This window comes from Gorilla gorilla, chromosome 17 (genome assembly GCF_029281585.2).
Source record: "Gorilla gorilla gorilla isolate KB3781 chromosome 17, NHGRI_mGorGor1-v2.1_pri, whole genome shotgun sequence".
NCBI lineage: Eukaryota > Metazoa > Chordata > Mammalia > Primates > Hominidae > Gorilla > Gorilla gorilla.
This window is the reverse complement of record NC_073241.2, coordinates 36,313,037-36,328,240: the sequence shown is the minus strand read 5'-3', so window position 1 is coordinate 36,328,240 and position 15,204 is coordinate 36,313,037.

The following is a 15,204-nucleotide window of genomic DNA, read 5'->3' as shown; positions in this document are numbered from 1 at the left end:
CAATGTCCGAGAGCTGGGAAGCAGCCAATAAACAGAGCAGGAGCCTTTCATCAGCACTCCCTTCCCTGAGTTTGTATGTGTCCAGCTGGATGGTGGAAGAGGTACAGCTTAAATGTGACACCTTAGAAATAGTTTGTACGAGATCTACCATTGTGGTGCCATCCTGTGGTACAGACATTTGATACAATGGTTGATTTGTGAACTTTCTGATCTTACTTTTTAAGGAGTTTTATTTCATGTTATTTTATTTTTATTTATTTATTTTTTTTGAGACGGAGTCTCGCTCTGTCACCCAGGCTGGAGTGCAATGGCGCGATCTCGGCTCGCTGCAAGCTCTGCCTCCCGGGTTCACGCCATTCTCCTGCCTCAGCCTCCCGAGTAGCTGGGACTACAGGCGCCCACGACCACACCTGGATAATTTTTTTGTATTTTTAGTAGAGACAGGGTTTCACCGTGTTAGCCAGGATGGTCTTGATCTCCTGACCTCATGATCCGCCTGCTTTGGCCTCCCAAAGTGCTGGGATTACAGGCGTGAGCCACTGCGCCCAGCCTTTTTAAGTAATTTTAATTCGAGATTTTATTTTTATTCTAGAGTCACAAACTTTTAGTGCAGGAATGGATTGTACTCACCCCTGAGTCCCACCCTCATTTTGCTGAAGGGATGGTGGGTGTGGAGAGATGTAATTGCTCACCTAACATTGTGCACTGAGCTTGCGCGGGGTCGAACGCATCTCCCGAAGCCCCCAGCTTCTCATCCAGGGCTTCTCACGGGCTGTGTTGTCTCAGGGAGGTCTTGGGTTTCTGGCTAGGCACCGGCATAAACTTGGCTAAGGACAGTAAATCGACTCACTATAGGAATTTATTTCAGGACATTCCAACCAGAAAAATAAGGGGTGTGTGTGATCTTGGGGTTTAGTGTTGGTTGTTACAACTTTCTTTTCATGCTTTAAATTATTCTAAAACTTAAAAATATATGCGGAATTGCTTTCAGATAAAAAGAAATTCATAATGAGTAAGCACAGAGGTGAAAGGCGGACGACAGGTTTGAGGGAGCAGCTGTTACGCTGGCGCTCCACACTTCTGGCCTCAGCCAGGCCTGAGGCTCATGAGGAGACAGAACTCATAATCATTTTACATAATGCCAATTGTGATGTAGGCGTGGAAAAGAAGTCAGTCCCAGCCTAGGCCTCGATTGACACACACAAGGCACTACTCTCCCAGAGGGGTTCAGCATGGTGCCCTCAGCCGATCCTAGAGCCAAAGGGCCCATGGACGAACGTTGCTCAATGTCTGCAGAGTGCTCCAGTAAGGTTCCCAGCTCAGACTCCAGCTTTGGATAAGGAACACTATTTCTTTAGCTCTTTAGCAAAAATAAACTTTGTGTTATCTGCTGCAAGAGCATCAAGGGGGAGAAATCAGTTAATTTTTTTTAAATTTTGAGATGGAGTCTTGCTATGAAGTGATGTGATCTCGGCTCACTGCAACTTCTGCCTGCTGGGTTCAAGTGATTCCCTGCCTTAGCCTCCCGAGTAGCTGGGACTCCAGGTGCCTGCCGCCACGCCCAGCTAATTTTTGTTTTGTGTTTTGTTTTGTAATTTTAGTAGAGACATGGTTTCACCATATTGGCCAGGCTGGTCTCGAACTCCTGACCTCAGGTGATCCACCTGCCTCGGCCTCCCAAAGTGCTGGGATTACAGACGTGAGCCACTGAGCCTGGCCAAATCAGTTAATTATATTAGTATTTACATGGTCTTAAGATCTTAGCTTAATGAACCAAATGTGATTTGTCAAAATTGACAACTGGGAAGGAAGGCCAAGAATCTGAAAGAAAGACCAGAGATTATGCAGAAACTGGAACAGCAGAGTAAGTGATGGTCAATGAGTTCTATTATCATACTCTTCAAGTAAACTACCTCAGAGAAACTTTGTTAGGATTTTTAAAACATTATCACTATTATTTGTTAAGACTAACACAGATTTTATGGAGGAACAGATTATATCTGTAGACATTAGCTTAAAACATAATGCTAAACTATTGTTTCATAAGTAGTTCTCACTTCTTGACTGTGTCCTGATGGTTTACTCTGCATTTGAGGTGTATTTTCCAGTAAATGGACTTTATTTTACTAAGATCAAACATCTTAAGAAGTGTGATTTATGGGGCAATAGAAAAGGTCTTTCCTCTAAAAGTATCTGCTCTACTTGCTGTGAATATTCTTCCCTTCTCTGCTTTTCTGCTTTAAATTTCTCCTCATAAAGGTTCATTATGTTAACCAAGTTGTCTTTCAGTGAATACCCAAGTGGACAAGGCAGACTTCTGATCATGCAGCATCCACATCTTCATGTTCATGAGGCAAATCACCTCCTCTTTTCTAGCACTGGGGCACTGGAGTAAGGGTGAGTCCAGAAGGAAGGGATGGGAAGAGAGATAAAGTAGACATCAGAGAAAAAAATTATCAGAGACATAGAGGAGCATTATACAATGATAAAAGAATCAATCCAGCAAGAAGATATAACAATTCTAAGTGTGTATGCATCAAACAACAAAAATGTAAAATATGTAAAGCAAAAACTCATAGACTTAAAAGGAACAATAGACAAATCCATAATTATAATTTGAAACTTCAGCACCCCTCTCCCAACAATGGTGTATACATACAATGGAATATGATTCAGCCTTAAAAAGGAAGGAACTTCGGACACATGCTACCACATGGATGAATCTTGAAGACATTATGCTCAGTGAAATAAGCTAGTTACAAAAGAACAAATATTGTATGATTCCACTTATATGAGGTGCCCAGAATGGTCAAATTCAGAGAGACAGGAAGTTGAATCGTGGTTGCCAGGGCTGGGGTTTTGGGATGGGGGTGATGGGGAGTTGATGTTTAATGAAGACAGAGTTTCAGTTTGTGAATAGATAAAGTTCTGAAGATGGATGGCAATAGTATCACAACAATATGCTTAATGCTACTCAACTGCAGACTTAAAAATGATTATGATGGGAAATTTTATGCTATGTGTATTTTACCACAATTTTTAAAAAGTACATGTAGCGATCACTTGGGTTCTCAATAAAGGCCAATTGAATAAAAAATAATAAATCATAACATACCGTTCGGATTATTAGCCAGGCAACACTGCCTCTGGGGAAGGTAAGTGAGTAGTTGGAGGATAGTCTGTGAAGGAGACCATTGTGTGTCGTTCTCCACCTTTTGAATTTTGAACAAGAGGTTACTTATTCAAAAGTCCAAAAATTAAAATAATAAAAATTACAAATATGCATTTTGAAATAATTGCAGTTGTTTGCTGTTGGGCCAGAGAAACTAGAAATAAACATATAATTGAAATATGTATCAGAAAAGGAAATATGAATGGTTCTTAAACAAATAAAAATGTTGCACTTTATTTATGATGTGAGAAAGGAGTATTAAACCTACATGGAGAAGGCATTTTGCACCTTCGAGATTGACAAAATCAAAAAGTTCGGTAATCCGTCCTCTTTTTGCGATGCTCTGGTGAAAGAGACATCCTCATAAATGTCTGGTGTGAGACTCAGTTGGTACAACTGTCTTGAAGGAAATTTGGTTATAACTGCCAAAACTAACATATGTGGCACACCCAAAATAGAAATGGTGAACCTTATGCACTTGATGGCAGCATCAACCCTGTTGCCCAGGCTCAGAGCTTACGCACTTCAATTTTACCATCATTGCTTATGAACTTGGTATTTGGTGACCTGCTTGTTTTTCATTCCACTGCTGTACATAAATAGAAAAGGAAGATTAATAGAGACAATGTCCTTGTCAGCAGCAAGAAGCAACGGCTCACAGGCAAATAAATACTAAAACCATAAGTACATTCACACATCATAGTTGCTTAACACAATGCTGTTGGATGAATGGGTGAATAACCAAACTTAAAAACAAGTCTATCCACAGTCAGTTTCACAGCAGTTCATGTGAAAAGACTTGGATGTTTTAGTTATCTGAGTGCAGAATAAGAGTCAAGAATTAGCGCTACATTAGGTTAAGTAAACTGTTTCATCCAGTGATGGTTTGATTGCAAGGAACAGAACTAATCTTGGCAACTTTCAGTAGGGGCATGTGTGCATGCTTTGAAAAAATGTAGGGCTCATTGAACTAGTTCTTCCACTTCTAGAGATTTTCTCAGATATGCTTTCACATGTATGAGATGGAGTGGGTTCAGGTTATCCATTGCAGAATTGTTCATAAGAGCAAAGGATTAGAAACAACACAAGTGCCCATTGACAGGCTACTTGAATAAATCAGGGTGCACCCCTGCAGTGGTGACAAGCCAGTCATGAGAAGGAGTGAGAGTTAATGCAGAAAGATATGTAATACAAAGATCTGCACATGAGGAAAATAAAAGTGAGGAAGCGTGTGTAAGAAATGCCATCTTCTGCCTATAAAAGGGGGATAGTCATTTATTTTTTATAAAGCTTACATTTGCATAAGAAAGTCTGAAAACATGTGCTGTGGTCTATTTATGTGTCTGAAAAAGTCATATGTTGAAACTTAATCCCCAATGTGAGGGTATTAAGAAGTGGGGCCGGCAGGGCACGGTGGCTCATGCCTGTAATCCCAGCACTTTGGGAGGCCAAGGAGGGCAGATCACGAGGTCAGGAGATCGAGACCATCCTGGCTAACACGGTGAAACCCTGTCTCTACTAAAAATACAAAAAATTAGCCGGGCGTGGTAGTCCCAGCTGTAGCCTGCCTGTAGTCCCAGCTACTCAGGAGGCTGAGGCAGGAGAATGGCGTGAACCCAGGAGGCAGAGCTTGCAGTGAGCCGAGATCGCGCCACTGCACCCCAGCCTGGGTGATAGAGTGAGACTCTGTCTCAAAAAAAAAAAAAAAAAAAAAAGAAGTAGGGCCTTGGGAGGTGGCTAGGCCATGAAGGTAGAGCCCTTATTAATAGGATTAGTGCCCTTATAAATGAGATCCAAGGAGTCTGTTCACCCCTTCCACCATATTAGGATGCAGCTAGAAGGCGCTATCTATGAAGCAGAGAGAGCCCTCTCCAGACACCAAATATGCTGGTGCCTTGATCTTGGACTTCCCAGCCTCCAGAACCGTGAGCAAGACATTTATGCAGTTTGAAAATTACCCAGTCTAAGGTATTTTTTTATAGCAGTTCAAATGAACTAAGGCAGTATATATAAGGTAGAATTGGTCACATTGGGAGAGGACTGGGTGGATAAGGTCAAGATGGAATTAAAACATTGCTATTTCTAATAAAAATATAATACAAATATATTAATATTATTTATTAATATTTATTATTAATATTATTAATAAACATTATTAATACATAATATTTATTAGTATTGATTCATTTGAATATAATACCCAAAACTAAATACATTTCAAGAAAGATTTAAAGACTTGGGTTTTAGAAATAATCTTAACAGATGAGGAACCAGAGGTACCAAAAACACACGATTTGCCAAAGCTCACTGAAGTTAACAGCTAGTACGTGAAGAAATTGAGGTAAGCCTTCAGGTCTTTTGATTCACTGTGGTTTTTTTTCCTGCATGGACAATTTTCTATTATTCTATGCCTTCCTTTCCTGGGTGCTAAGTAATCATTTAATTTAGTAATTAATATTATTGATTTTCTGTAAGATATATTATTGATTTCTTGTAAACAAGTTCAATTTACTCCTGTGATCAAATTCCTCTGTTGAAGAAAATAGAACAAAATCCAAATTCCTAGCCACAGCCTATCAGGTTCCCATAATCTGCCTCTGTCTCCTCACCGACCTCATCTCCAGTTGCCTTTCTCTCTGTTCGTTTGTTCTCTTTCTTTCTTTCTTTCTCTTTCTTTCTCTTTCTTTCTTTTTTTTCTTTTCTTTCTTTCTTCTTTCTTTTTCTTTCTTTCTTTTTTCTCTTTCTTCTTTCTTCTCTCTCTCTTTTTCTTTCTTTCCTCTCTCTCTTTCTTTCCCTCTGCCTCCCTCCCTCTCTCTCTCTTTCTTTCTTTCTTCTTTTCTTTCTTCCCTTTCCTCCGTTTCTTTCTTTCTTTCGACAGAGTCTCGCTCCGTTACCAGGCTGGAGTGCAGTGGTGCAATCTCGGCTCACTGCAACCTCCACCTCCCAGATTCAAGCAATTCTCCTGTCTCAGCCTCCCAAGTAGCTGGGACTACAGGGGTGCACCAGCGTGCTAATTTTTTGTATTTTTAGTAGAGATGGGGTTTCACCATGTTGGCCAGGATGCTCTTGATCTCTTGACCTCATGATCCGCCTGCCTCAGCCTCCCAAAGTGTTGGGATTACAGGCGTGAGCCACTGCACCTGGCCACTCCTTTCTATTCTCATTGTCCTTCCATCCATACATTGACTCGTCCAGCTCATTCCTGTCTCAAGACCTTGGCACTGATTCCACTTGCCTGGAACATGCTTCCTTCTGATTTTCAAGTGTCCGATGCCTTTTCATTCAGATCTTGGCTTCAGTGTTACCTCAGATATGGCTTCCCTGACATCCTACCTAAAAGAATCAACCCAAACCATCCCCACCTGCAAATAACTCACTCATTACTCTGCTTTATTTCTTCATCACATGCATTTTGGTGAAGGAATGGATTAATAAATTGGTCATTAACAGCCACACTTTCTTTGCAGATGATAATCATTTTATCTCGTGGATCTGGTCCTGTTTCCAGTAGTCACACTGCTCTGGCATGGTGCTGGCATCAACTCTTCATAAAACTGCCAGATCCTGATCTTAGCCAACGTTAAATTCTTGGCGAGGGCCTTGCGAACCTTCTTAGAAATTACCTTACAATCTTAACAACCAGAAGAAAAAAAATAAAGGTGAACCTTGTTCATGATGATCTGAATGAACAGAATTATTTCACCATATCCTTTCTGGAAATTGTTTCATTATATTTTCAGAGCAACTAGTATTCTATGTGTAATTTTTATAAAACAAAACAAAACTAAATCAAAAGTACAGGGCCAAATAAAAAGAGTTGAAAAGAAAGCTTGGCCTATTTAACTTTGGTTATAGATGGGCAGAAGATAAGAAAAAATGTATTGGGTTTGCTGTCAATGTGAAAGGGAACTAATTCCTTATAATAAGGAATTTTATGAGAGAGAGAGAGAGAGAGCACTTAAAACTATATTCCTGGTTGGTGTGTGGGGAATGAAGCTCACTGATTAATTTTTTTTTTTTTTTTTTGAGACCAAGTCTCGCTCTGTCACCCAGTCTGGAGTGCAGTGGTGCAATCTTGTCTTACTGCAATCTCTGCCTCCCAGGTTCAAGCGATTCTTCTGCCTCAGCCTCCCAAGTGACTGGGATTACAGGCGTGAGCCACCACGGCTGGCTAATTTTTGTATTTTTAGTAGAGACAGGGTCTTATCATGTTGGCCAGGCTGGTCTCGAACTTCAGACCTCAAGTGATCTGCACACCTTTGCTTCCCAAAGTGCTGGGATTACAGGTGTGAGCCACCATGCCCAGCCTCATTGATTAAATTTTAATCAAAATATGTATTTATTAATATCTGTCGAGTCCTACATGCATACACTAACCCAATCCATCTTAGATCATCCATATACATGCATACATTTCTTTTGCTATAAAACCTTTATTAAAATGTTTCTCCACTGGGTGAAATCTAGAATCTATATTGAGCTTTAAGATCTTTATGTTCCAATATTTCCAATCCTATCACTTCCCTACACAAATCCGCTATTTTATTCTGTTCATTTCTCCTAGAATTTGCACAGTACTTTTTTTCCCCCCTGAAATATTTTCCTTCTTCGTCAGTTCTTCAAGTTCTGTTCATCCTTTAGGACTAGTTTGATCCACAACTTTCACGAAAAGTGGGGTTTGACACGCACTTTTCATGTGGGGTTGATGTGAAAACTCTTATGTCTACCAACATACTCCCAACAGAACAGTGCTGTCACCCCACAGAAGTGCCGCGTGCTGCCCCTGTGCAGTGCCCCCTTCCTCTTCTCTAACTTGGACAGTAAGGAAACTGGGTTCTGTCCTGTCCTTTTGCCATTTCCTGAATGTCATGTGAAAGGAATCATACATGTGGTTCTGACTTCCTTCACTTTGCACAATATAGTTTCACTCATTCCATTATATGCATCAAAAGCGTATTCCTTTTTATTACTCAGTACTCTATCGAACAAATGGAACACTGCTTATTCATTTAACTGTTGAAAGGCATTCGAGTAGTTTCAGTTTTTAACAATTATTAATAAAACTGCTATAAACATTTGTATATGTGTGTATGTAGGTCTTTGTGAGAACAGAATTTTTCATTTCAGTTGTGTAAATATCTAAGAGTGGGATTGCTAAGTGGTATGGAAAGTGTACGTTTCAGTCTATGGGAAACAGCCAACAGTATTTCCAAGTGGTGTACCATTTTGCATTCCTATCAGCAAAGTGTGAACATCCCAGTTGCCTGGAATCCTCATCAGCACTTGGTATTGTCAGTTTTTATTATTTCAGCCCTTATATTAGGAATGTAGTGGTATCTCATCACAGTTTTAATTTGCATCTTGTAGTGACTAAGAATGTTGAGTATCTTTCCACATGCTTCTTTGACAACTGTATATCTTTGGTAATGAAGTATATGTTAAGACCTTTTGCCAATTTAAAAAAAAACTTGTTTCCTTTCTTGAGTTGAGTTTGGAGATTTCTTTATGTATTTTAGATACAAATTACACATGTGATCTGTAAATATTTTCTGCCAGTCTATGACTTGTCTTTTCACTTGACAAGCTATCAGTTTTTCCGTTTATGGATTATGTTTTTGGTGTTCTAAATTTCTTTGCCAAACTCAATGTGAATCATATTTTCTCCTGTTTTCCTCCAAAAGTTTATGGTTTTATGTTTTATATTTGGGTCAATGATCCATTTTGAGCTAATTTTTGTATAAGTTGTGAGGTACGTGTGAAATTTATTTATTGATAGCATATGGATGATGATTTTTCCAGCACTATTTGTTAAAAAGACTATCCTTACTCTACTGAGCTCCCCTCACTCTTTTATAAAGAATCAGTTGATCATACCTGTGTGAATCAACTTCTGGCTCTCTTTTTAGTTCCACTGGACTATGTGTCTAATCTTTTGCCAAAAGCATATTGTCTTGATTGTTGTAGTGTTATAGTACAGTATATAATATAGTATAGCCTTAAAATTGAGTAGTGTGTGTCTTCAGCCTATTTTTGTTTTATTTCAATATTGTTTTGACTATTTTAGGTCTTTTGCCTTTCCTTATACATTTAAAAATCAACTTGTAGATATTACAAAACTGTTGGGATTTTGACTGAGATTTCATAGAATTTATAAATCAAACTGTGAAATTTAACCTCTTAACAATATTGAGTCTTCCATTCCATGAACATAGTATATCCCTCCATTTACTTAAGTCTTTTGTGGTTTTTTACACCAATGTTTTATAGTTTGCAGATACAGATCCTGCATATGTTTTGTTAGATTTATACTTAAATATTTAGTATTTTATTTTGGGAGTGCTATTTAAAATGGTATTACTTTTAGAATTTTAATTCCAATTCTTTATTGACAGTATAGAGAAATTTATTTGATTTTTTAATATTGATTTGGTGTTCTGTGAACTTACTAAACTCACTAATTTGGTAGTAATTTGTATATTCTTTGAAATTTTTACAGCGATAATTACATCATCTTTGAAACAGTTTCATTTATTTATTTCCAATCTGTCTGACATTTACGTATGTATGTATGTGTGTATGTATATATATGTGTTTTGCATTATTACATTGACTAGAAATTCCAGTTAATATTGAATCTTAGAGAATTTATGATGATAGCTATAGGGGGTATGTAAATGTCCTTTTTCAGGTTAAGAATGCTTTCATTTTTCCTAGTTTGCTGAGAAGTTTTATCATAAATAGATGTTGAATTTTGTTACATGTGTTTTCTGTATCAGTTGAGATGATCATACGTTTTTCTTTTTTGTCTGTTAGTATGGTGAGTTACATTGATTGCTTTTCAAAAGTTTAAACTGCCTTGCCCTCCTAGAATAAACCTCAGTTGGTTATGATGTATTACCTTTTTTTTTTGAGACAGTTTCGCTCAGTCCCCCAGGCTGGAGTGCAGTGCCTGCGATCTCAGCTTACTGCAACATCTGCCTCCGGGTTCTCCTGCCTCAGCTTCCTGAGTAGCTGGGATTACAGGTGCATGCCACCACGCCTGGCTAATTTTTGTACTTTTAGTAGAGATGGAGTTTCACCATGTTGTTCAGGCTGGTCTCGAACTCCTGACCTCGTGATCTGCCCGCCTCAGCCTCCCAAAGTGCTGGGATTATAGGCGTGAGCCACCGCGCCTGGCCGATGTATTATCTTTTATGTGTATTGCTGGATTCAGTTTGCTAAATACTTTGTTGAGGATTTTTGTGTCTTTGTTATGAAGGATATTAGTTTGTAATTTTTTTTCTATGGCAATATTGTTGTATGGTTTTGGTATTAATATAATGTTGGCATCATACAGTAAGTTAGTGTTCCCTCCTCTAGACTGTATAATAGAATTGGTATTATTTCTTCTGTAAATGTTTTGTAGAATTCATGAGCAACAGTTTTGGGGGAAGATTTTCAACTAGGAATTTAAAGTATTTAATAGATTTAGGACTATTCAGTTTATCTATTTTTCCTTAATTGAGTTTTTGCTTATGTCTTCAAAATAGTTGTTCTGAATCATGGACATTTTTGTACTATTGCATTGGCTAGATTTGTGAGTATAGAATTTTTTCTAGAATATATTTATAATCCTTTTTCTATCTGAGGGGGCCGTAGTGATGACATTCTCTCCTTCCTGATATTGGTTAATTTGTGACATTCATTTTTCTCCTTGTGGTTAGAGTGTATCGATTTTATTGATCTTTTTCTTTCAAAAAACCAAAAATAAATTTCACTTTCATTGATTTCTAATCTTTTCTATTTTTTTTCTGCTTGCTTTAAATTTAATTTCTCTTTATTCTCTACTACCTTAAGGTGGAAGCATAGACTGCTGATTTGAGACCTTTAATCTTTTTAAATGCAGGCATACCTCATTTTTTTGCACTTTGTTTTATTGCACTTCATAGATATTGCATTTTTTATGAATTGCAAGTTGTTGCAACCCTGCTTTGAGCAAATCTATCAACTCCATTTTTCAACAGCATGTGCTCACTTTGTATTTCTGTGTCACATTGTGGTAATTATTGCAATATTTCAAATCTTTTCTTTACTATTGTATCAGCTATGGTGATCTGTGATTAGTGACCTTTGATATTACTATTGGGGGTACCACGACCCACTCCCATCTAAGATGGTGAACTTAACTAACAAATATTATGTGTGCTGATTACTCCACTGGCTGGCCATTATCTCATCTCTCTCTCCTTGGGCCTCCTTATTCTCTGAGATGCATTAATATTGAAATATCTTATCTTTAACATTTCTTATGAAGTATATATGCTCGTGATAAATTGCCAAGATTATTGTTTGTTTGAGAAAGTCCTTATTTTTCTTAATATTTGAAAGGTATTTTTGCTGGTCATAGAATTCTGGGTTGACAGGTTTTTTTTTTTCCTTTTCAGTGCTTAAAAGATGTTATTCCATTGCCTTTAAACTTCGATGGTTTCTGAAGAGAAATCTGCTCACATTCTTATTTTTGTTCTTCTGCATGTAGTGTGTTTCTTTCTTTGGTTGCCTCCAAAATGTTTTCTCACTTTTGCTATCAGCAGTTTGAATATGCCTGCTGTCCATCACTGGGCTGTATTTTCCTGGTATTTATGTTGTTTGCTATTTTCTGAGATTCCTGTGACTGTCGTTTAATGTCTCTGATTAACTTCAGAAAATGCTCAGCCAATATTTTTTCCTAATATTTCTTCCACCCTATTTTTTCTGTCTTGTGTCCTGGGATCACACAATTGTGTGTGCTAATGTGCTACAGCTGGGAAACTCTGAGCCTGAGGAATAAATCTCTTTTTTCGTTAGAAGTAAGCAAGTCTGCTCTTTGTCTGAAAGGGAGACATGATATTATTCCTCAAGGCTTCTGACTGCAATCCCAGCCCTGACATATGGCCTGGGTGAAATGTGAGCAAGCCCGGGCATTCTTGGCCTTGTAAGACATGTAGGAGCAGAAGAGACCAATAGAGGACTGGCTCTGTGTGCCATCTACCCTTTGGGCCTTTAGCATTTTGGCCTCTGTTCAATAAAGTTGTTAAACTTGATTTGGGTCATCATGACACATGGTTTGATTAAGCCACATGGGCAATGCAGCTTTGACCATTATACGTGGCATAACCAAGGCCACTTGAGCATCAGGATAAGCATATGAATTTGTATCAGTTATACTGAAACAAGGTTGTGCTGGTCTATGTGTTTGTACAGGTATGAGGGTATCTACATTTGGGAGCTGAATTGGTGGCATCAGACACACCAGAGTAGTTCAGGATTGACCATGTCACCGTGAATTTTTCTCTTTTCATAGTGTGTTCTTAGAATGAGAGAAACAGCAGTGAATCAGATTGCCAACTGCAACTACTGTTTGATTCAGGCAGGCCACATAATTGTTTCACCAAGCTTTAGTGCTGAATCTGGAGGACTAAGAGATCATTAATTATAACTCCATCTTCACTTTTCCAAGGGTCTTAAGTGTTTTCTTCTTGGATGCCGGGATTGTTGTTCTTCCACTGTCACAAAATTGGTTTGCCCTTCCCAGTAGCAACAACTTCACATTTTTCCTAATTACCTCCTGCTTATACCCAGAGTATTTTCCTGAAAGGATCAAGTATGAGACAGACAAGGATATTTTTTACAAAATACATAAAGACTCATTATGTCTCTCATCTCAGCCCAACTGGAACACCTTAGGAGGACTCAGCAATGTAACCAACCAGTTGGATGTCATCCACATGAACCAAGGCTTTATCAAACCAGCAATAGAATCTACATAACTGAACCAAAATTATGTTTGAATTCCCTAGACCTCTTGTCTGGGCTGCCAACTAGACTGGCATGGGGTTGCTATTAGAAGAAAGAAAAAAAATCATGTCTATAAACATTCAGGATGGAATCTGAAGTTTTCGGTATTATCTATATAAATTCCCACCAGTTTTGTTGTGATCATTATGCAGGAAGTAGCCAAGAGGAGATGAACTCATTCTACTGATGTCAATATTCATCAAACTACCTTAATTTAGTGTGTTAAGAGAAGGTGTGGGAGAGTCAGAAATAATTTGCCAATGACTTTTTAAAAGTCAATTTCACCTCTTGATGATATACGCCAGTAGCCTGAGCGTAGTAAGAAAGATAAAATGCCCATCAAATACTTTGATTATTGGAACATTGTTGGGTAGATTCTGTGACAAAGGTATACCACTGGCCTGTGTACATGACCCTGAAATCCAAAAATGTGACACAGTTTAGTTTAGAGGGCTAAAATTTTGTGAGCAGAGTCAGCTGATCAGTTTGAAATAGCTACAACCTATGTTGTAGCAACATAGGTTGCTATTGAAAATTAGGATAAAGTCAAAGACCACTATAGGTCAGTAAATTACTTTCAACAAGAACCTAGTAGTAGGTTAACAGCTGCTGCTTCTTCTTCATCTTCTTCTTTTTCTTTTTTTTTTTTTTTGCAGGGTACTCAGTGGCTATTGCCAGACCATTGTATTTGGCCTCTTTAAGTACTCTGGCAGTCACAGTCTTTAAAGCTACAATTTCCTTTCTCAGCATGAGATTCTATACTGTTTCTGCAGAATTATCCAGGCAGAAACAGGGATAATATCTCTACAGCCTGCAGTCCCTGAATTTGAGAATCTTTTTTTATGAGTCAGAGTTCAACCAGGAAGCAGAATGATGGATTCAAGGAACACCACAAACTTGTTATTTTTCTCATTTTTTTTTTATTTAAAGTGTGGGAGTGATAATATTCCTGCATTGTAGATCCCTGAGAGGAAACTCCTGGCTGATTTTTAAATTACACATTTTTAAACTACACAGTGATAATATTCCTGCTATGTAGATCCCTGAGAAGAAAACTCCTGGCTCATCAAACCTTGCAGATTTCAGACTGAAGCATAAGCTAAAGACATGTAAAGTAAGCAACTTTAGATGTCTTTCTCAACCTTTATACAGCCTATATAGAAGAGGATAAAAACTTATAGACAGCCAATTGTGCTGCTGCTGACATGCATGAGTGAGCATGGATCCCACTGCCAATGCTCTGATGAAGTGCTTGGCTGGCACCCCCCTATCAGAGTGTTGTTGTCAGCGGACTGGGAACACCTTGGCCCCTCCAATGAAGCTGGTACTAACCTTGAGAGGCCAGAGAGCAAAGCCAGGGTTGTAGACTTTTTAGCAGAAACCCTACACGCCAGATGAGATTAGAGGCCTATATTTAGCATTCTTAAAAAAAAGAAATTCCAACCAAGAATTTCACATCTGGTCAAGCTAAGCTTTGTAACTGAAGAAGAAATAAGATCTTTCTCAGGCAAGGAAATGCTAAGGGAATTCATTACCCCCCAGACCTGCCTTACAAGAGACCCTTAACAAAGTGCTAAATATGGAAATGAAAGATCAGTCACCACAAAGACACACATAAGTGCATAGACCATTGACACCATAAAGCAACTACACAATCAAATTTGCATAATAAGCAGCTAACACCACAATGACAGGATCAAATCCACACATATCAATATTAACTGTAAATGTAAATGGGCTAAATGCCCATTAAAAGGCACAGAGTGGCGAGTTAGATAAAGAAGCAAGACCCAGTGGAATGCTGTCTTCAAGAGACCCAGCTCACATGAAATGACACCCATAGGTTCAAAGTAAAGTGATGGAGGAAAATCTGTCAAGCAAACAGAAAACATAAAAAAGCAAAACAACTTTAAACCAACAATAATCCAAAAACACAAAGAAGAGCATTACATAATGATAAAGGATTCAATTCAACAAGAAGACTTAACTATCCTAAATATATGTGCATGTAACACAGGAGCACCCAGATACATAAAACAAGTTTTTAGAGACTTACAAAGAGACTTAGATAACTGCACAATAATGGGAGACTTCAACATTCCACTGACAGTATTAGATCATTGAAGCAGAAAACAGTACTAGATCATTGAGGCAGAAAAGAAGTAGAACATTGAGGCAGAAAAAAGATATTTAAGACCTGAACTTGACACTTGACCAAA